Source organism: Sturnira hondurensis, unplaced genomic scaffold (genome assembly GCF_014824575.4).
Source record: "Sturnira hondurensis isolate 20B ecotype Veracruz unplaced genomic scaffold, ASM1482457v3 Scaffold0008908, whole genome shotgun sequence".
Classification (NCBI taxonomy): Eukaryota; Metazoa; Chordata; class Mammalia; order Chiroptera; family Phyllostomidae; genus Sturnira; species Sturnira hondurensis.
Genome location: NW_028081539.1, coordinates 3,258,537 through 3,282,609, shown reverse-complemented (window position 1 = coordinate 3,282,609; position 24,073 = coordinate 3,258,537). Strand labels below are relative to the sequence as shown.

The following is a 24,073-nucleotide window of genomic DNA, read 5'->3' as shown; positions in this document are numbered from 1 at the left end:
GAGAGAGGGAGAGAAACATCAATGTATGGTTGCCTTTTGTGCATCCCCTGCTGGGAGTTAGCCTGCAAGGAACCGGTTTGCAACCCAGGCATGTGCCCTGACTGGGAATCGAACCTCGATCGTCTGGTTCGCAGGCCCGTGCTCAATCCACTGAGCTACGCCAGCCAGGGCCCTGTAATGTAGTATTATTAACTATAGTCACTGTGTCATGCAGCACATCACCATGACGTATTTATTCTCTAACTGGAGGTCTGTACCTCTTTGCCCCCTTCACCCATCTTGCCCTCCCCAAGCGCCCTCCTTTCTGACAACCACTGATCTATTCTCTGTTTCTATGAGTTTTGTTTTTCCCCTTAATTTATTTTTTTTTAGATTCCACATGTGTGAAGTCATATGGTGTTTATCTTTCTCTGTCAGACTTATTTCACTTAGCATAATACCCTCAAGGTCCTGTAAGCTTTGTTAATGAAAAACTGTTTTGTCCTTTATATGCACTGCAGGCTATTCTCTTTTCTAGGTCATCCTCTGGAAATTGTTCAAACCCCATCCCCAGAGGTGTGCGTGTGTGCGTGTGTGTTCCCTTAAAGGAACAGTGTCGGTTATCTTCTTTGCTGTTATTAATATGTTTGCTTTAACTGTGTTTAGTGTTTCTCTTTATGACCACCCTTGGCATCTGAGGCATTGAAACTGACATTTTGTTACGAAATGCTTCACAATAGGGCTTTTAATTCAGCATCTGGGCTTCAATTCATTTAAGTATCCCTTATCCTGATTTCACAATCTTAAGGATCAGAGATACTTTTCCCATGACTATTCAAGAAAAGCCATCAAGCAGAATAGAAACTATTTGAAGCAGGAGTATGGGTTTTTGTCCTGTGTTAAAGAATGGCAGCACATTCTTAGAAGACTAAGTACAGTGAAGATTAGAATCACCTATTATGCACTGTACTTTGATTAGTAATATATCCAGACTATTTTTAATGTTTATGAGGTCAGTGGTTTTCTTTTTAATATTGTTTTTATTTTCTTATAATATGATTGGGACTATGCTTTTTATTAGTATCAGGTTTGAATTTTTAAAATAGTTTTATTGAGGTATAAATTAATACATGAAATTCACCAGTTTTAAGTGTACAGTTGGGGGAGTTTTGACACGTGTATGGCCATGTGACCGTCACCAGAAGCCAGAGATGTAATATTTTCTTCACCCTCACCCCCCAAAATTCTCTTGTGCTTTTTAGTAGTTCATTCCCTCTTCCCAACCCTGGAACACTCATTATCATGAAAATTTTATCTGTTTTATAATTTCATATAAATTGAATCGAATAGTATTTATTCCTCTGTGTTTGGCTTGAAAAAAATCTGCATGATATTTTCAGTATTTGTGTCACTCCACATATTGGTAGTTCATTGTTTTTTATTGCTATGTAGTGTTTAATTGTATGAATGCACCAGAATTTACCCAGTCCCCACTTGATGGCCCTTTAGATAGTTTCTGGTTTTGGGCTACTGTGAATAATGCTGCCCTGAACACTTGGATAAACACATGTGGGGTTGCTGGGTTGTATGGTGCATGTGTGCAAAGTATTTTAATTTTATGAGAAACTTCCAAACTGTTTTGAAAGTGGAAAGACCCTTTTGCCTTCTCAGTGGTAGTATACAGGTTACAGTTACTCTACATCCTTTCCAGAAGTTGGTATTGTCAGTTTTATTGATTTTTATTTTTTAAAACTTGAGATAAAAGTGACATATAACATAATAACTTTAGATGTATAACATAATGATTCAGTATTTGTATATATTGTAAACAATAACAGAGTAAGTCTGGTTAACATCCTTCACCACACAGTTACAATTTTTTTAATATTCTGAACTTTTAAGATTGACTTTAGAATTTTAAATTCTAAGCATTTTCATGTGTGTATGATGCTGTCTCATTTAATTTCCACTTGCTGAATGACTAATGGTGTTGAACATCTTTTTAGTCCTTATTTGTGTTTCATATATTTTCATTGTTAAAGTGTCTGTTCATATTCTTTTGCAATTTAAAAAATCTGGGTTGTTTGTGTTCTTATTACTGGGTTTTATGAGTCCTATATATATTCTTCAGATAAGTTATGTATTTATGTGTTTGCATGTGTTTATACATACACACACACACACCATCCATATAAGAACTTTTCTGAAGAATGTAATAGAACTCATAAAACATACATATACACGAATGTGTGTTTATGTGTGTGTACATTTTGAATATTCTCTCCCAGTCTGGACTTGCTCTTTTATTGCTTTAGTGATATCATCTTTTGAAGAGCAAAAGTTTTAAGTTTTGATTCATGCCATTTTATGAGTTTTTGAATGGTTTATTTTCTATCTAAGAAATATTTACCTAACCCAAGAGCACAAAGAATTTCTCTTATATTATGGATTTAGCTCTTTCTTAGCTCTATGATCCATTCTGAAGTAATTTTAAGATATTGCTTCAGGTAATATCTTAAAGGTCAATATTTATTCTTTTATTTCCATATTGATTTTAAGTTGTTTTAGCACCACCAGTAGAAAGATTGTTCTTTCCCCATTGGATTACCTTGGCACATTGTTGAAAATGATTTTCTCATGTGAGCGTGGGTGTGTTTCTCTGCTATGTTGTTCTATCGATGCACATGTCTGTCCTTATAACTGTTGCCTTTTGATTACTGTATCTTTTTTTTAAAAGATTTTATTTATTTATCTTTAGAGGGGAAAGAAAGGAGAGAAGTAGAGAAATATCAATGTATGGTTGCCTCTCATGTGTCCCCTGCTGGGAACTGGCCTGCAACCCAGGCATGTGCCCTGACTGAGAATCGAACCGCGATCGTCTGGTTCGCAGGCCCATGCTCAATCCACTGAGCTACACCAGTCAGGTCAAGATTACTGTATCTTTTTAATAAGTTTTGAAATCAGGGAGCATGTTTTAATTTTTATCTTTTTCTAAAATTGTTTTGGCTCTCTATGTCTTTGTATTTCCATGTACATTTCAGAATCAGCTGGTTAATTTGTACAGAGAAGTCTGCCAGAATTTTGATTGGGATTGAATTGAATATGTAGATCAATTTGGAGTCAGTTGCTGTCTTAACAATATTGAGTCATTTAATCTACAAAGGTGGAATATATCAAACTTATTGAGATCTTTTAAACTTTCAGTACTGTTTTGTAGCTTTCATTGTAGAGTATTTTATATTTTGTTTCATTTATTTCTAAGTATTTTATATTTTGGATGCTTTAAGAAGTAGCATTAATTTTTTTCACTGTCAGGATTTTCGTTGCTAGTAGATACAGATAGATTTTTAAAATATTTCCTTTGTATCTTGCTAACTTCACTCATTCATTTTAGTAGTCTTCTGGTAGATTCTTTAGTATTTTCTACATAGATGCCCATGTGTTCTGTGAGTAAAAGTTTTACTTTTTCCTTCTGATCTGGGTGCCTTTGGTTTTTCTCGTCTATTGCACTAGCTAGCAGTCCTCATACAAGTCAAACAGAAGCGGTCAGAGTGGGACGACCTGCCTGGCAGCCAATCTGGGGATGTGTTTAGTCTTCAACTATTAAGTTTGATATTAGCTGTGGATTTTTCATAGATGTCCATTGATCAGGTTAAGGAAGCTTTTTTTTGTTGTTCTCAGTTTCCTTATTTTTTTATTGCAAGGGGTTGTTATGAGTAGATATTGAATTTTATCTAATGATTTGAGCATTTATTCACTTATTGAGATGACCATTTTGTTTAGAAATAATTTGTTTACTCTCCTAATGTAGTTGATTATTTATTTTTATTGCTTGTTTGTTTATTTTGGGGTCCTTTATAGATATTCCTTGATGACCCTTCCCCTTCTTCTCCCCATTATCACGCTCTCCCCTCCCACTGGTCACTGTCAGTTTGTTCTTTATTTCCATGTCTCTGGTTCTGTTTTGCTCACTTGTTTGGTTTTTTTTGATTAGGTTCCATTTATAGGTGAGATCATATGATATTTGTCTTTCACTGCCTGGCTTATTTCACTTGATTATTTTTTATTTTTTAAAGATTTTATTTATTTATTTATCTTTAGAGGGGAAGGAGAGGGAGAGAAACATCAATGTATGGTTGCCTTTTGTGTGTCCCCTGCTGGGAGTTGGCCTGCAGGGAACCCACCTGCAATCCAGGCATGTGCCCTGACTGGGCATCGAACCGTAATCCTCTGCACTTGATTATTTTTTAAAATACTAACTCAATTTTGCATTCCTGGGGTAAACCTACTATGTCAAAGTATATTTTCTTTCTTCCTTCCTTCCTTCCTTCCTTCCTTCCTTTCATAAATTGCTGAATTTTTGCTTCATTGCTCATGAGGAATATTGGTTTAGAACTTTAGACAGATATTATTTAACTATAATATCTGTCTGATTTTGATGTCAGGTTAATGCTGGTTTTATAAAAGGAGTTGGAAAATTGTTTCCTCTTCCATATGCAGTTTAGTAGTGTAGTGAAAACATACAATTTAATTAATATGCAGTTTATATAGTCGTGTAGTGTAAAACATACAATTTAATTATATATGGAATAATGTAAGTTGCCCTCAATTTTCTCTTATTTTTCATTAAAATAGATCTTAACTAAGTTTGTATTATAAGCTGGTTTAATACTTTATAATTAAAAGTGAATATTTTAAGTATTAAGATTTTTTAAAACATAAGTCAAAAACTGATTTAAAAATAGGTATGCTAATTATTTTAGGGCAGTAGGATTTTTCATAGAATATTTGGGAAAATTTGGAAAGTGCATGAATGTGTGGAGACAAAAATTTATATAGTGTATTACTGGTGACATGGTATTTAACATTTGGATTCTGTTGTCTTAACATTTCACAAGCATTTTCTGAAAATGTAATTTATATTAATAGGGTTTTTATGGCTATGTACTCTATCTTGTGGGGTACAATAATTTGCTTTTCTGTATCTTTGATATTGGAATTTTACCACTTCTGATTTTCTTATGTAATTTAAATTTTTGTGTAAGCCTCTATTTTTATTTCTGAAATCTTTAGATAGTTAGAAATTCAATTCTTGGGTCAAAAAGTCTAAATATTTTAAAGTTCTTGATGCCTTGGTGCGTTTATGGAACTGTTTTTCTATATATTACTTCAGTATCTACTGTCTCAAGCAGCGTACAAGAATATTTCAGCTCTTCAACAGTATAGGATTTTACAATTAATGGTCTTGGCTAATACGATAGGTAAGAAGTAGTCTTATTGCTCTTAGTTCCATTTCTTTAATTACTTGGGAAATATTTTAAAAACTCTCTTGAATGATTTTAGACTGCTCATTCTGAAGAGTTATACAACAGAAGTATTGAAGGGGAAATCTATGGAAAACAAGTTTCTGAAGTAAAATGAATAGAAATAGAAAAACAAAAGTGTAAAGCTATACAGGGGTGTCCAGCCTTTTGGCGTCTCTGCGCTACACTGGAAGAAGAGGAGTTGTCTTGGGCCACAAGTTAAATACGCAAACACTAATGAAAACTCATGAGCAAAAAAAGGTTTTAAGTAAGTTTACGATTTTGTGTTGGGCTGCCTGTGGCCTGCAGGTTCAGGTTGGATGCCCCTGCTAGAATTTATATATCCTCGGGAAAGGGAAAGGGATTTTAGATTATATGGAAAAGTCTCATAGTTTAATAGGAAATGAATAGAGTGATGCAAGAACTGTGATTCGCCTATTCCGATTTCTTCAAACTATGCTAACACTTTATAAACTTAGTGAATCTCAATACTTATAAATTTGCTTTTTATGGCTTATATCATTGATGAAAGTTTTTGCTACCTGTTACCTAGAAGTGTCTAGAGCACAGAGAGAGCTTGTTCAGCCTCAACTATAATAATGAGCCACTCAAAATTAGTAATTTGAAAGAAGTGAAAGGAAATAGCAGTGAAATTTGCAAAGTGTGTGAAGCCATAGGTAGAAAATTTTGTCTTTGTAGTAAATGTGATAGGCAATACAGTTTAAGAACATGGGTGACTAGCAAAAACTTAGAGGAGAAGGAGACATGGAGGGGAGTGAGTTTGAATTGAAGTATGTTTTAATGGATAAAAGAAAATGTGAACTTTTGAATAGCAATTTGGTGTATATCTTTTTTATAATAGGTAAATTTGTTTATGACCTGTTTTTTTCCACGAAACATCTGAGGCAGCTTACAATGAAACACATTGATTGAAGTATTAAGATAAAAAGAAAAAGAAAATTAGCACTAATGCAAAATTGTAACTCTTAAGTGTCAACATGGATGTTGTTTTTGTACTTAATATTAGGTTATACATCTCCTGGGAATACAGGCAAATAGGAAACTAATTGTTTACATAGGAAAGAGGGAATGTACCAGTTTCTGGAATCTAAGACTTAAGGCCTATGCTGTGCCAACTAAGCAAAAATTTTTACCGATGGAAGAAGGCATATGATTTAATTTAAAAACAGTAAGTCATCAAAATGCTCAAATCTTCTACTATATTTGAGACTTCTGTTAAACTTTATAGTAGATGTGATCTGAACTGTTATTTACCAGGTCTGTCCAGAAAAAGTCCAGCTATTGCTAATATAATGAGAATGGTTTTTGTGACATTGTTGTAACCTGGCAGCCAGGGAGAGTGGACTGGAATGCGCACGCATGAACATTAGCCACTTCACTGTGCTAGTCACTGTACTAGTGGGGGCGGTAGACACTGTTGAGTGAGCATGTGTACTGTGTGGCCTGTCGCATTCAGAGTGACTGAGTGAGTAGAGCAATGGATCTGCATTAAGTTTGAACATTCGTCCTTGAAAACTATTTGGATGACTGAGAAGCCCCCCAACAGCCCCCCTACAGCCCCGATTTGGTGCCCTGCAACTCTGGCTTTTTCCAAAACTAAAATCACCTTTGAAAGGTAAGATATTACAGACTATTGATGAGATTTGGGAAAATATGATGGGGCAGCCAGTGGTGACTGGGAGAACTGTGTGAGGTCCCAAGGGACCTACTTTGAAGGGGACTGAGGTGTCATTGTCCTATGCACAATGCTTCCTGTATCTTCTTCAATAAATGTCTCTATTTTCCAGAGTACATGGCTGGATACTTTCTGGACAGACCTCATTTATATCTTGGTATTTATGTTTTTGTCCTATTTATGTAATGTTCACTGAGAAGCTACTATACATACACTCAGCATGTTGTCAGGGCTTCGGAAGGATAGAGATCCACTTAACATAGTCTCTATATCATGAAAGCTTAAGTTCTGGGCAGGAAGGCAAATGAACAACAGGAAACATTTAGAAAATCGCCCTGGCTGGTGTAGCTCAATGGATTGAGCGCGGGCCTGTGAACCACATGATCGCGGTTTGATTCCCAGTCAGGGCACATGCCTGGGTTGCAGGCCACTTCCCGGTTCCCGGCAGGGGACGCATGAGAGGCAACCATACATTGATGTTTCTCCTTCCCTTCCCCTCTAAGATAAATAAATAAAATCTTTAAAAAAAATAATAATTCAACATAAGGTCTAAGATGTCTAAGGTACTTATGTCGATGTGTGAACTATGCAAATTACTTGATCTGGGTCCTGCAACATCTGATTAAGTGGAAAATAAGTTGTGGGCTGGGAAGACGTTCTGTAGGAGAAACACTGTGACAAAGGTGAGGTCCAGCTGGTGTTTGTGTTTTAGATTCGGTTCAGGGTGCAAATAACATCAGAGTGGAGAATATGAGGCCGCTTTTCATATTCTCTGCAAAGGATGGTCACGAAAGATAGATCATAAATGATACTCATTTGAAGAATGTGAGCATTTTTATGCCAGTTGAGAAGCAGATCTGAAAAGAATAGATTGTTGTTTTTCATCTTTGAGTTCTCAATGCTTACCATACTAGTTGGCATAATGTAAAGGATTAATAAATATTCTTTTTTTGTCTGTTTGCTGTTCCAACTGGGTGTTTCCTGCTTCCTTGTTTTCCAAATTGCTGATTTGATCCTCTGACTCATCTAATCTATTGATTTCTTGTAGCATATTATTCATTTCAATTTTCTTCATTTCTGACTGGTTTTTGTTTTTTATTGTTTCTATGTCCTTTTTTGTGTGCTTATTATCTCCTTGTTGAAGTTCTTACCAAGTTTATCTGTTCTTCCTCTGACTTTATTGAGCATCCTTATAACCAGTGTTTAGAATTCTGTATCTGGTAGATTTCTTGCCTCCATTTTATTTAGTTCTGTTTCTGAAGTTTTCTCCTAGTATTAATAAATGTTTATTGAATGAATGACTAAAAAGAAAAATGGGAGAGAGGTGTTCTATAACAATTGATAAGAGAAATAAAATACTAATTAAATGACAAGAAACATTTGAAAGAGTTTTAAAGAAGAGACTGGGTGAGTAGAGTTGTTTATTTTTCTAAAATAGTTTTGGTGATAACTTGTCAGTATTCTTTTTGTTAGACTCTAGTTTACCTTCTATATTTAAGTGAAACAATACTAATTTAAAGGAACTTGTATATACTTACAAAACAATCTCATATACGGAGATGTTGGTCACTAATCTGATAGCGAAAGCACAGATTTTGGTTGTCTGAAAGCAGTAGCTGGTGAAGCATTGCTTCTTAATGAACAGAGTTCTTTGATTACCTTTTTTATTACCAGTCTACATACTGGACTGTTAAATATTTGGTTATTTCTGGCACCCAGCGTAGTATCCAACACGGTATTCCTGGAATATGTGAAGTAATGTTTCACAAGGGCTGTCTGTGTGGGAGATGTGGAACAGAAGCACTAAAGGACAGGCTTCTTGCTCTGAGTGGCTTCTATACAATTCCAGTTGATGTGAACAAAGAAACAGGTGACAGTGAGTATGGCACAGTAAAACCATTACTCAGTAGCTGTGCCTGTTGAGTGAGGAGAAGGGAGAGATGTCCGACTTGATAAAGGTTGTGAAAGCCATGCTGATTAGTCTGTAGAAGGAAGATGCATTTCGTGAACTTACCCAGTCACGTTTTACTGGTTAAGAAAGAAAAGGAGCTATGCATTCCCTTGCCTTTGACAAGGTTCCATGTAGCTGTCTAGATCCTTGCTAATCTGTTAGAGCACAAATACTATAAATTATTATTTTAACAGGAATTTAGCTTCATTGCAAATATGTGAATATTTATGGCTACAAGGTTGCTATAAGGCAGCTCTGAGGAAAATTATAGTGTAAAATAAATGCTAAAAAATTCTGCACCAAACAAAGGAGAAACGGAGGTATTTATTAATAAGAAGGCTTAAAAATGGCCATATACAAGTGCCATAATAATACGATTGAATGGAGAAAATAACTAGGCAGAGACTACATTTGCATTAGACCAATGTAGGGGAAATTTTAGGGAGGAAACTCAAATAGGAAAAGTGTCTATTAGTCAAAAGGGTTTTTTAGAAAAGAAGTCTAGGGCTAAATTAAAAAGTTAATGGAAGAATTTAGAGTCTGGATAAGGACTCAATTTAGAGATAGTAATGGAATAGCATTATGTTCCCTATGCTTTTATATTCCCATTCATTCATTAAATAATTCATGTGTGCCTCCTCCGTTCGTAGTCTATAAAGAGGAACTTAGGAAGCATTTTTCGTATTTTAGTGCTGCCAAGTCAGTCAGGAAAGAGGTTAGTTATTTGCTTGCCAAACCTGGTTTTCTTTCCTGTCTCTATTCATATTCATGTATAAAAGTGATGAGGATGATGAAGAACCAGTTCTCCTAACTTCTAGGAATGTACTTTTGGAGCACATGCTGTTGTATTTATAAACAGCTTACTTTTCTGAGATATTCAGCTTTCCAAAGAATTAAATATTTGACATGAATTCTGTGTGTGTGTATGTGTGTGATGGTGGAGGCAGTACCAGGTGAATGTTGCCACTGGGGAATTTGTTAGGACACCATTGCAATATTCAGATAAGCAGTGACAAGAACTCAGGCTGGAATGGTGACAGTGGGGATAGAAGGAGAGGGATGCCTGTGAGAGATGTGCCCTGAGATCTCGGTGGCCAGTTGTTGATGGGGAATGGCTAGCCCCGAGGATGGGGGGAGGGGAACCTGGGAAGTAGTCCATCAAGTCCTGGTTTTCAAAGGCTGTGTAGAAATCAGTCTTACTCTTGATTGGTTTTGGTATCCAAGAAGACTCACTGTGGTGTCTGGAACACAGCAACAAGAGTGCCTTGTTACTGCTGACACTTAAAGTTTGTGATGACATTAATGTGGGTTTTGGGTGGCTGCCTTTGTGTGGGGGAGGACCTAGGTACGGCTTGGGGAGGGGGTGCTGGCCTTAGGTGGAGGGGATGGGCAGTACTCAGGCAGGGAATTTGGAGTCTAGTCAAGTGACCTGGGCCACAGGGTATGTCCAGGACCAGCAAGTATGTTGAAGTATGCTCACCAAATTCTGACAGGATTTTGGATAGCTCTGTTGCAGGCTAGGAGGCAGGGGCAGGAGGAAGAGTGGTATGTAGTAGTTGCATTCATATTTAACCTTACCTTTTAAATGGTCTTTTTTATATTTGGTAAAATTTTCCTAATGTAAGTTTAGCCTTGCTAATGATATGTAGGAGTCAGTCGTGCCAACATAGAAGGCATTACTCGAAGTTGCACTTGGTTTTGTAATCAGATCGGGGCATGTGATTTAGACTTCACCAGTGAGACTCACCTCGCATAACACTTCGTCTGGAATTGAGGGAACAGACTTCGCTCAGAGCTTCCACTTTTGCTGGTGGCGGCAGTGGCTTCCCAGTGGTTGCCCAGTGGACTTCCAGAAATGGTGGGCGTGGTGGGGTTTCTTTAGTTCTCTGTGGGACAGCAGCACTGGTGGCCATTTTCTAGTCAGTCCTGTTTTGTGGCATGATTCGACATTGTTCCTGAAAAGTTAACTTTGAGCATCATTCTTCACCTTTCCAACAGTTTTGTGAGATACCCAAAGATCTCTTAAGAAACTCCTTTTCTGCTGATCAGCCTGAGTTAGCCTGTTTTGTATTCAACTGAGAACCCTAGGTACTTTAGGAGATGAGGCAGCAGATAAAGACAAAGCTTTTGATGCCTGCTAGGCTTCATCGGATTCCACCTAGTGACTGGTTGCAGCTGAGCCTGTGGGTGTCAGCCAAGTCAGCTCCTGCTGCTGTAGGAGTGGCGGTGGCTGGGGATAGACCCCATAAATGGGGACTTGTTTCAGATTGTATTTTGGGGTAAATCGTGTGTGAGAAGAAGAAATCTTTAGCCCTTCTAGGCTCTTTTAGCTGATCTAATACTTAAATCTGTTTGAGATAGATCAACAATAGAAAATAAGCACATTTAATTACATATGTATGGGAACCCCCGCATACTCAAGAGGTTCAAAGCGGAAAGTTACAATGAGGCATTCTGAGCTAAGCAGGAGGGAAGGTACCTTGTGGCTTCAGGGTAGGGGGCGGGGAGGTCATTTGCAGGATGGTAAGGAGAGCAGATGTTCAATAATTGGGCATGTACTCTGCCCTGTGGAAAAGTCATGAAAAGTTAATTCTGGGGCTAACACTTACTATGGACAAGGCCCTAGATTTAAATTTTTAAGAGAGAGGTAAAAGTTTCTTGTGAGCCTGCAGGCTCTCAGTTGCGTCGGTTAGAAATGATTCACATGCCAAGATGGCACACCTTGGTGGGGCCTGTTCGGAACGCCTGCAGCTGGAAGAGACGTGGGGAGTAACTGTGGTGGCAGTTGGTCTGTTTGCATGTCGGGAGTGTGGAACAGTGTTAGTTTTGGACATGTTTAGTGTGAGATACCAGTGGAAATACTCACTTACGGAGATATCTGGCTGTTGAAATCGGGTGAGAGTGCAGGAACACTGGAGCACCAAGGGCAGCAACATGGAATGTGGAGAGAGGAGGGTTGAGGACAGACTTTTTGGGAATGTCCATAGTTATAGGGAAGATGGGGGAAGGGAAAAAGAAGAAGCCTGAATGTGAGTGTTCTGGATGGATGGAAGAGAACTCAGGGTATACTATTTGAGAAGCTCAAAGAGGGTGGAATTGCAAGGAGAAGATAGTCTTTAAGTCGGTAGTATCAAACCCTAGAGAGGAGAGTCAAGACTCAGAAGGGTTGGATGTTTGTGACTTTGGAGAAAGTCAAGGGAAAAGGAACAGCCCCCGACAGTAGCAGAGTGAAGGGCGGAGGTGCTACCTGCAATGAAAGAGGTTGATGGGAGATTCTTGTCAAATTTTGTTACACAGACTTGGAATCCAGATCATAAAATAGATTCTGAAACCAGAGAGCAGCCCATATCTTTTTCCTTACCCGATTTTTATCAGGCTAGTTGTTAAGTTTGTCTGTCTAACTGCATTGATAGATCACATTCTTTTGTTTTAATGAGGCAACAGCTCTGTAGTGTGAAAAACTTGGGAAAATATTTTGCTTACAATTTTAGTGCTCATTAAGCATTATTATGTAAGCTGTAAACAAATGTTAGAGAATTTAAATGTTTGTGACATCTGTGTTTTGATTGTGAATGTGGAAAGTTTCCTTTTGTAAGTATTACAATGATCACTGTTAATGAATGGTTTGACCTCGCTTTACATTTTTGCCCGATCTGCAGCCCGTCTTTTCTTTCCTTTATTCCAGCTTTTTCTCCCCTCCTGCTCATTGACAGTGACTTCATTATTACTGAAGAAGCTTGACTACTTGTGTTGGTTAGAGCCTCTGGTACTCAAGATTTTCATTTTTTCTGTATGCTGAAGTGTTGTCTTTTTATGTTTTCATTTTTCTATTTAAAAGAGCTGTCTCTTTATGTTTGATATTCTGATAGAATTTATCTGCTCAAAATGAAGGTCCAAAGGCCTTAAATTGTGGCTGCAAAATAATCTAGAATAGATATCAGATACTAAAGCCAGATGAGAGATTCAAAGATGCCAGTCTGAATTTACAGGGGTTTATTATCACCGGAATGGATCTTGACTTGTACCAGTCTTAGAGATGTATCTTGCATTGTGATTTGAGCTATGGTATTTCATCAAACATACAGTTTAAATTTATGGAATTTTAATTTATTTGCCATAATATCTGCAGTCAAATAGAAGACATTATATTCAAACAGTGTTTCTTAAATAAAGATTTATTTATACGTTCTGTCATTTTGGGGCAGAGTGTTTTAAAATTGATTGCATTTCGCTTTCAGTTTATGGAAGATGATGATCTGAATATTATTACCTATTACAGAAATTTAAATTAAGGATTCTTCAGGGGTCATCTAGTTCAGAATCTAAACCCCTCTCTAAATTATTCCTTTATGTAAATGACAGTTTAAAGTACCTTTTAGTTATTGGCTTTATCTATGCCATAATTCCAGGCAGCATGCACGGGAAGTATGACCTTATTTGGTGCTAGTCACAGAGAGGCACTCCTGCCCCACCCCCAAGATGGAGGAAACCAAGCCGTGCAAGGCTGGCTTGCACCTGGTTGGTGTCTGGGGTAGAGTGATGTATACTGTGGATTTTGAATTTCTAGCCTGATATTTACTTTGTTTTAATAAACTATTTTGACAGAGTTGTTTATAAGTCATAGTCTAAAAACTAAAATTTTTTCTTTTCTTTTTTTTTTGCCCATAGCAATAGGCTGTGCTGACTACTGAAATTTAGAATTTTACTTAGGGACTAAGTTGCTATACAAAAAAATTTTTAATAACTTTATTTGAACTAAAATGTCAAAATTTCAATGACAATAATAGCATTTACATTTTTTCTTGATGGCATTTTCCCTTCTATAGCGTACTGCTGATGTACAAATGATAGTGTTTTATGCTAAACAGGTTTTTCCCTCTAGATACAGCAGAACTCTGTTTACACTGTGACCTTTCAGAATAAATTGGCAAGCATGTCAGATGCTAAGAGCTAAGAAGGTTTGGAAAAATGTAGTTTTTTTCCGGTGAATCTTTGGGGTGCTGTGTTTACTTGAAATGTTAAATAATGAGCTAAAAGACCATGTTGAAGCATGAATATTTCAAAATGATGATTAATGAGGAGCTTGTCACTTGGAATTTGCTTCAGGTACCATGTTTCCCGTGCTAGCCCGAAGTAATTCCTTGTAGCACAAGTAGATGATTTTTATAGTATGTACACAGAAGGTTAGTATAGTAAGGGAATTTAGCAACACAAAAAAGCCTGGTGTCTTTTGTCTTTTTCACTTCAAAGTTGAGTTGTTAGCCTATTAGAAAGCCTATTTTCATTTCTTCACTAGTATAATACCGTGGAATTTTACTGATAATTTGTTGGCACCCCTGTTTTTATAGTCGGAGAAGTTCTAGGTTTAGGGACATTTTAGTAGACTTTCACATAATGATAATTTTCTATCATTATTCAGATAAGCTTATAAGTAAACTTCATTTTAGGCCAGTGAACTGAGAAATGCTGCAGTTGACAATTTATAAAATTAATCAGTATCAATCAGTTGATGGTTAACACAAACGAAATCTAGAAGGCCCCCACATCAAAATAGAAGATGACACACACTTCACATTTGATTCTGTTCCCCTGAATGGGTTTGGGGTGGGAACCTCGACAGTGGGAGTGATGCTCAGTGTGGTGGATGAGGCTGTGGCTGTCAGGAAGTGTGGAGGCAGCAGAATTAGGGTCTGGTAGGATATCAGTGGATACTAGGCCGCAGGATTTAAGTAAAAGATTCATGGCCTAAGATGTGGTCACAAGTCCTCTTGAGATAATTGTGACGAAGTAGCAAACTAAGGTTGCTTGTGCAAAACCAAAGGAAGGTATATATTGCCTTGATAAATACCCCTGACCATTTAACGCTTAAGGATCCAGGGCTGTCTGGTGGGTATGATGCAAGAATTCTGGGGGGTCTGTGACCCACTGTGGGTTCTTGCTCTGCACAGGAAAGATTTCAAACATTAGCAAGCACAGAATTTAAAGTGAAAGAGAGATTTTTAGTGAAGCTATCCCACAGAGAGAGCATCCCCCCTCAGCAGAATTTGTTTCCCTTATTGAGGTTCATTTAATTGAGGGGTAGGGTATTCAGTGAAGGGGAGGAATATCCACGGTCTTCCCCTGCAAGGTGTGGAGATTTCTCAGAGGAGTGTCCTTGGCTGTTTTGTGTCCTTACATGGTCTTTTCACTTCTGGTCATGATGGCTTGGGTGTGTCGTTTGGCATGCTGATGTAGAACAATGAGTGTGTAATGAGGCTAGGGATTACCGGTAGATGAAATTAATCACCATGTTGGATTGAGCTGGTCTCTGCCAGCTTTAAACCCCGAATCCAGTGGGAGGGGTCTTTTTTCTGGACAGCTCCTGTAGCTTTTATTGATTGCAGCTGTTCTACACATCCCCTGTCTCAGGTACATCCCTTAGAGAAGCACTTACTATGATTAAGGGCACATGTTAGTTCTGTAGCTGATCCCCATGAGCCTGTGAAATCATCTAGTCAATGCAGGAGCTTTAAAGGTCCATGTCTGAAGGTGGAGTTACACCTTTTGACTCTGTTGGAGCTCCTTCTTATGGGTGCCTGCCTGCGTGAGTGGTATGTGTGCCTGTAGATGTACATGGTAGAGGGGTGCATGTGTGTGCGTGCACATGTGCCTGCATGTGTATCCCACAAGATTTCAGCTTCATTGAAGCCCAGTCAGTATTAGTTCAAGATACATTCCAAAGCTTGTCTTTTCAATATCTTATTTCTTAGGAGTGGCATTCTTACTGTGTGACCTGGGGCTGACCAGAAATTTTTGTCTATAAGGCTAGAGGTGAGCAGATGGATATAGAGGTAGAAATGGGTTTATTTTCACCAGCAGGGATTGTGGAAAAGTGCATTTATTTCAATAAATTATAAGATTTCATATAAAAATCAGATGCTCCTGGAAAGTAAATATTCTTTCTTTGCATATTTACTCATGGCTCACTGGTTCTCTGGGATTTAACTAAAAGACCAAGGTGAATTAAACTATTGTGTGTTACATCCACAGCTTACAGTGCTTGAAGAAATGTATTTTATTAACGTAAAGATAGCAGAATTTTAGCTAAAGTAGAGAATATAAGAAAAAGTTCTTTAAGTTGCATCAAGGGAGAGAGTAAACAAAATTGGAAGTCTGGGGGGGAAACCCCACCAGATTTTAAATATTTAGTTAATTATGTGCAAACAGATGCAAAAGATATGAGCAAGTGCCTGTCTCTAGAGGATGACATGAGTAAGTGCTAAAATAAAGGTATTTAAGCTTGTGAAGTAATTGGTAAATAGCATATCAAGAAAAGATACAGCTTCATTGCAATGACTTCATTAAAAGACTATCAAATTTGGGAAATTCTTATATTAAGGAGATTAAATTACCTTTAAATCAAAAAATGCTTAAATAATAACACTGGTCTATAATTTAAGGGAACCTTACGTCTAATAATACCTTAAAAAGACATCAAGTTGGATAATTCAGATGGAAGAAATTAATTAGGATGTGCATTTCTGACTTCAGATTTTGCACAGGCTGCTGGAAATACCTTTTTTGATCCGCAATTTTATACAATAAAAAGGTTATTATTAATTTTGATGCACCAAGCATAAATTGAGATAACTGAAATGTTAATTATTAAACTAACAAGGATTGCTTTAGATTTTTTTACACATGCAAATAAAATAACTAAAATAAAAACCTTGACAGTGTTCTCTCAAGTATAAGGTAGAGGAACAGTGAATGAATAAGTGAATGAGTGAATAAACATACATGCACATAAAACATTTTTTTCTTTGTTAAGTAGGTAATTACAAAGTTATAATTAGAGAATAGCTTTGACTTTTCATGCTTTTCTCACATAAAATATGTACCGTATCTAGTTTTTGTGTGATTATATATTTAATTCTATTTTATTATTTTCTTTCAGAGCAAATAATATTCCATTTGACTTGGGTTCTAAGCCCGTTGTTTTCCATGGGCTTATTTTAATTTATTCAGAGTGTAGTCTAATTTATAACATTAGATGTTTGAAATGTTAGTGAAAGATTAAAAATCTCCTTTGAGCATGGGAAACATTTGGTCAACATCAGTTTAACGGTCTCTTTAAAGACCAGACACATAATTCTCAGAAGCTAGAAGCCATTAGCAGTCTGAGTGATGATGAGGGTCATTTAAGAATTCAACTCCAAGGTACTTTCAGAAGGCCAAGGGTGAATGACAGTGGCAGAGACAACAGTAAATCACGCTGCTTATTCCCCTTCTCCCCAGGGATCAGTTGAAGTGTTGTAAAATAGACAGAAATCCTGACTGACAGGGTCTTTTAGTCAAATATAAACTTGTTAGTGCCTAGAAGGGACCCTGAACCTACATCACAGAGTCAGGTGTCAGTCTCCTATTAAGTCTATGCGAACAGCTAATGACTAAACACTTCCTTTCACTGCACAGAGAACCATTATAATTCAGATAAGACGTGTGAAGGTATGTGAAGTATCTCATAGTGTTTACTTAGATCTATTTTACATATAATGAACTTTATACATTTTAAATATATGGGCCTCTAACTTTTGCAGAAGTATACTTTTATGTAGTCACCATCCCAAACACAGCACAGAACATTCCCATCTCCCCAGAAAGTACCCTTGTGGTCTTTCATAGTCAGTCTTCTCCAACTCTCTGCCCTCGGTGACCAGAGTGATTTTGAATGTTATACATTAATTTTGCCTGTTTTAGAATTTTACTTAAGTGCAGTCATACAGTGTGTACTCTTTTGTGTTTGGTTTCTTTTGTTCAGAAAGATGCCTGTATGGTTCATCATTTGTTGTGGTTAAGTCCTTTTTAGTGCTAAGTAACCTTCCATTGTGTGAATATCCCAAAATATGGAAAGGATTTGAACAGACATTTTTCAAAGGTATATATATTAATGGCCTAAGAGTATGTGAAAAAGATGCTCAGCGTCATCTGTTGTCTAAGGAAATGCAAATTAAAGTCAAAGAGAGATACAACCGCACAACCTTCTAGAATGCTTACAATTAAAAACTGGTAATACTGAGTACTGGTGACCAGATTGTATTCTCATGTATTCATTGGGATTGGCGGAATGGTGTCTCCACTTTGCAAAATAACTTGGCAGTTTATAAACTTAAACATACACTCATAATGTGATGCAGCAATCTCACTCATAGATATTACACAAAAGAAAGCAAAACATATCTACACCTAGAACTGTTCATGAATATTCACAGCAGTTTTGCACATAATAGCTCCAAACTAGAAATAAACCAGATGTCCACCATTGAGTGAAATACATTCTTATATAGATTTTATTTTGTTCTTGTACCTGACGTTTGTCCTTGGCTAACTTAAAAAAAAGTAAAATTTCCAGAAATTTCAAGACTCTTTTTCAGAAAGAGTATTGAAAAAATAGCCAGGTCTTTGTTAAACCAAAAATCACAATAGAATTCGATTTCATTTTATTCCTAACACATTAAAAAAAGCAGTGGATTTCTGCCCTGGCTGGGTGGTTCGGTTGGTTAGAGTGTCATCCTGTACACAAAAAGGTTGCGGGCTCCATCCTTATTTACTGCACAGACCTAGGTTGCAGATTCGATCCCCATTCGGAGGCAGCTGATCAATGTTTCTCTCTCTCTGTCTCCCCCCCCTCACTTGCTCTCATGTATTAATATTAAAGCAAGCTCCCTTGCTTTAATATCAATAAACATATCCTTGGGTGAGGATAAAAGGGAAAAAAAGCAGTGGTGAATATATGTACATATTTTATTTCTGCACTGTGTATGTGACCTAGGAAAAGCTAGTAGAGTATGATGCAAAGTGTTGCCCAGCCATGTTCTACCTGTATGAAAATAGTTCTCTACAGAAAGTTCCTTCTGGGTCAGAACTGAATTATCTAGAAAATGAGGTGGACTATCACCCTGGCACAATTGGACTTTAAACAATAAAGTGGTTTGTTTTGATTGTTCTGATTCCTCTCAGAATCTTTCAGTAATACTTTTTGTTATAAGTTTTTTTTATTTTCCACGTTTCGTAGGTATTAAATGAGAATTTGGGAATGGTTGTATCAAGAATTGTTTGTTAGTTAGGTTGCCTTTTGAATCAGAAATTTTCCTGGAATTGTATTTTAATGGTGTGATTCAATTCTCAGCTTCAGTGAATAGTGAATTCATATCAGTGTTGTCTTTATTGTAGTCGTAGTCTTTTGGGGGGGATTTGGGATTTATTTACAAATGAAAGCTGTAATGTTTGACTTCATGAAGGATGATGAATTAAGAGCCTTATCAGGGATACTAAGTGAGATGGTAGAAAATTGTAAGATCAGAATCACAATTCTGGAATCCTTTACGTGTGGTTTTGTAATCATGCTTTTTTGTGTGTGAAATACAAATACTGTAAATGTGAACCTTACTCTTACAAGTGAAACTGCACAGATTAACTTCAAATTTCAAGCTGTTTCAAATGAATTTAAATTTATATGGAAAACTCCAATAGTGACTGTTTCCTAAGAGGACATCTGTTTCCTAAGATGTAGGAATCCTGTGGCTACATTTAGACAGGAGGGAAGTTAGATTAAAAATGAACTAAAAGAAGAAAGGATTTAATAAGTATGTAGCTCCATTTTAGGCAATTAACACTGATAATATTTTTTAAGACAAGTTTTATTTATACCCTGGAAAGGTTTTTTTTTTTAATTATACACACAAGAAATGTGTTATACCTGTCATTGTGTTTTTGTTGAAATGTAATCATTTTTAAAAAGATTTTATTTACTTATTTTTAGAGAGGGGGGAAAGGAGGGAGAAAGGGGGGGGAGAAATATCGATGTGAGAGAGAGAAACATTGATTGATTACCTCTTGAATGGGCCCCTATTGGGGACCGACCCTGCAACCCATACATGTGCCCTGACCAGGAATTGAACTGGCAACCTTTCTCTTTGCAAGATGATGCCCAACCTACTGAGCCACACCGGTCAGGGCTGAAATGTAATCATTTTTGAGGCAATTCTTCATTAATTGAAAATGAACCAATAGTACCAACTGTAAAGTTGTTTATCTTTCCTCTCCATCTTCATTGTTTCCAAAATTAAATTCAAGGGAGAATAAAATGAGTAAACAGAAATTGCTCTTGAAATCTAGGCCCGCCTGTTTCAAGGTAAAGTGTTCAAATCCTCATATAAAGATATTTCGAAGAAAGAAATAATAAAGCCATTGAGAATCTGCCTAAAACATTGATTCTCAGATATTTTCCACTAGGACTTCCGATTCCGGTTTTCTGAGCCTCTTGACAGCATGCGCATAATGCTGTGGTGGGAGTGGAGTGTTACGGGGAGCGCACGGAGACCGGAACTGTTTCTTTTGCGGGTGTGTGAAGGCAGGGCTTTGCAGCGGGCAGCACAGCCACCAACAGTGGTTCCCGCGACTTCACCAGAGGTTCTGTGAGGGATGACTATATGTACATATTTTAACTTTTTATGTGGGAATGACTATAGACTCACTCAGAAGTTGCAAAAATAGTAGAGTTCCATCAAACGACAGATATTGTAGGGGAGGGTTTGGATACAAGAAGAACATGTATGCATGGCCCAGGGACACAGACACAGTGTGGTGAGGGCCTGGGAAGGGGACTGGAGGCTGGGTGGAGGTGGGCAAGGAGGGGAAAATGGGGGACATCTGTAATGGTGTAACCAATAAAAAAAATCAGAAGAGACAATGAAAGACATAAAAAAATAGTAGCATTCATTATACTTCTCACTTAGCTTTCTCCAAGATAACATTTTACATAATTGTAGTACTATTATCAACTAAATACTGGGCTTTTTCAATTTTCACCAGTTTTTACATGTACGCTGTAATTTTATAAAATTTTGCCACATGCATTGATATTTGTAGCCACCACAATCTGCATACAGGGCCCTTCTACCATGCCTAAAAATATTCTCAGTGCTACCNGACACAGACACAGTGTGGTGAGGGCCTGGGAAGGGGACTGGAGGCTGGGTGGAGGTGGGCAAGGAGGGGAAAATGGGGGACATCTGTAATGGTGTAACCAATAAAAAAAAATCAGAAGAGACAATGAAAGACATAAAAAATAGTAGCATTCACTATACTTCTCACTTAGCTTTCTCCAAGATAACATTTTACATAATTGTAGTACTATTATCAACTAAATACTGGGCTTTTTCAATTTTCACCAGTTTTTACATGCACGCTGTAATTTTATAAAATTTTGCCACATGCATTGATATTTGTAGCCACCACAGTCTGCATACAGGACCCTTCTACCATGCCTAAAAATATTCTCAGTGTTACCCCTTTATAGCAACCCCTTCTTCCCTCCAGCCCTGGCAACCACTGATCTGTTGTTGCTGACTATAATTTTGTCACATTAGCGATGTTGTATATATGGAACCGTACTGCTATGTGTCTCCTCAAAACTCCTGTGTTGAAATCCTAGCTCTCAGTACCTTGGAGGATGACCGTAAATGAAGATAGGGCCTTTAAAGAGGTGATAGAGTTAAAATGAGGCTGTTTGAATGGGCCCTGAACTGATGTGACTAGTGTCCTTAAAGGGAGAGAAAATTGAGGCACACAAAGGGACCCCAGAGGTGCAAGTATGCAGAGAAAAGACCACGTGAGGACATAGAGGGAGGAGGCCATCTGCAAGCCAGAGAGGCCTCAGAAGGAATCAGCCCCGCTAACAGCTTGGTCTTGAACTTTTAGCCTCTAGAACTGTGAGAAAATTAATTTTTGTGGTTTGAGCCACGCAGACTGTATTTTGTTAATGGCAACCCTAGCAAACTAATACATAGACAGTCTGTCACCTTTTATCATTAAAAAATGCGAGAAATAGTGAACCAAGAGGGCACATCTCAGCTGAGTCTCCACTCCAGCCAGGATGATGACTTCAGGCTTTGTTTCCCTGCCTGGTGCCGGGCTCCCATGGGTGCCTCCAACAAGTATTTGGTGGGGTTTTGGGCAGAAGAAATGTCATTTAAAGGAACTACTATCACCCCTGATAAAAGGAAAGTGCTCGTGTACATCCAGCAGAGGGACAGACTACTTCCCTCACTCACTTCTTCTGGAAGTACAGGACGCCTGGGAACTTGGAATAAGATTTGATCTTCCCTGACCATTCTGAGTTCAGGTGCTTCCTGCAGTGCCCCAGCGGGAGGCTCTACATGCTCAAGGTCAAGGCAGGAGACCCTTCTGCTGGATGCAGGAACCCAAGATGGACCAGAACGAGGAGAACTTTAGGAAGAGCCTTTTGGGGAACACGAGCCACAGCCAGCTCATGCATCAGACCTGCTGGCCTCGGAGGACCGGGGGTGGGGGGGTGGGGGCGGGTGGGGGGGGGGCGCTGGCCAGGCCTGACCACCCTACTGGGGAGCGGAGGGCCTCCAGTGAGGAGCCGCTCTCCAGTCGAGGAGCCGCTCTCCAGTCGGCTCCTGGAGCCAGTCGGCAGCGGTTATTTTGTCCTCCACCTCTTCCGCCCGCACCATCCCATCTCCCTCTCCTCCAGCAGCTCCCAGAGCCCCGCGCTCAGGCATTGGAACCAGAACGGCAGCTAGTCCAACCCAACCCATCCAGCCTAGTGATCTCCAGAGCATGCTAGTCACTGTGAACGTGCCGCCTGGGCCAGGAGGGGCCCAGCAGGTGGACCCGGCCAGTGTCCTGATGCCTGAGATCATGGTGCATATCCTTGCCAACGCGGATGTCCAGGAGCGCCTGCTGCCCTACCTGCCCTCTGGGGAGTCGCTGCCCCAGGCCGCAGAGGAGATCCAGGACACGCTGACCTCTCCCCATTTCCTGCAGGCCCTGGGCGTGTTAAGCGCCGCCTTGGCCTCTGGGCAGCCGGCTTCCCTCATGTTCCGGTTTGGTCAGTCCGTGGAGGCTGTGCGGGCTGCCAACAAGGGTGATGTGGAATCGTTTGCCAAAGAGATGCAGAGCAGTGCCAGATCAGAGCGGGAGGGCAACGGGAAGGACAAGAAGGGCAAAGATGAGGGCATGAGCTTAGCTTAGATTAAGTTATTTGCTGTCTTTTACAGGGTGATGTTCTCCGCTGTGCGAATGAGCCGTGTTTGTGGCCCGTTGCATGCCCTCACAGCTCTGCCCTGACTTGCTTATAAATAAAAGTCTTGGCTTTTATCTGAAAAAAAAATTCACCATAATTTTTCTCCATCCAATAATGTACCTACCGGTAGTTCCTTAAATTGCTGAGTGGCATTTCACTAGTGGACGTCCCACAGCTTGTTGATTCATTCACTCATTAGAGGGCATTTGGATTGTTTCTAGTGTGGAGTCATGCTGAATAAAGCTGCTGTGAGCATTCATGTACAAGTTTCTCTGTGAACATGTGTGTATTTCCTTAGGATAATTGCCCAGGAATAAGTGCTGGGTGCTGTGGAAACTGCATGTTTAACGTGGGAAGAAACTGCCCAGCTGGTTTCCAGGCCAGCAGAACCATCCTACGTTTCCACTGGCAGTGCGTGAGTTCCATTTGTTCTGCGTTTTTACCAGCACGTGGTGTTGTCGGTATTTTTTTTTATTGCCATTGTAACTGGCGTATTTCCCTAGTGGCTAAAGAGGTTTAACATCTTTTCATTTACTTATTTGCCATCCTTGCGTCATAATTGTTTCTTACTGTAGTTCAGATATGCAGAGCATCGATTGCAAACCTAGAGTCAAGGCCAGGAAGTTGAAATTGAGGATAGATGTAAAGGACATTTGGCATTACTGAAAGTGGGATACTTTAAGAGCTGGTGAATTGTTAGCTCAGCCACAATGAAAATTGTCCATTGAATTGAATTCTGCAATTGGGCTTTGTCCTTTGTAATATTGTGTTAAGAAAAATCAGTGCTTGAATTACAAGTCTATTTTGCTAGAGACAGTTAAAATGCATGAATGCTACTCATGAAGGGTAATAGGTGAACTGGTTTCTACCTCTTTACAGATTTGCTCATAGTACTATATGGGTTAGCAAGTAGCTAGTAAAAACCAGAATCCTGAAGACATGGGACTAAAGGTTGAGTTTATAAATAAGTAATGGAACGCAGAAAGCAATTTTATACAAAAATGTTAGCTTTTAATTTGAGTTTCTCAAATCTTGAAAAGCTGCTACTGAGA

General features: G+C 38.5%; 1 protein-coding gene and 1 pseudogene across 2 annotated transcripts in view; both read left to right on the top strand.

Moving 5' to 3' along the window:
- PRIM2 (DNA primase subunit 2) overlaps positions 1 to 24,073 on the top strand; it is a 294,335-nt gene that overhangs the window by 74,638 nt on the left and 195,624 nt on the right. The gene's annotated exons all lie outside the window — the stretch shown is intronic.
- LOC118993836 (proteasomal ubiquitin receptor ADRM1-like) lies at positions 11,642 to 22,969 on the top strand (annotated as a pseudogene).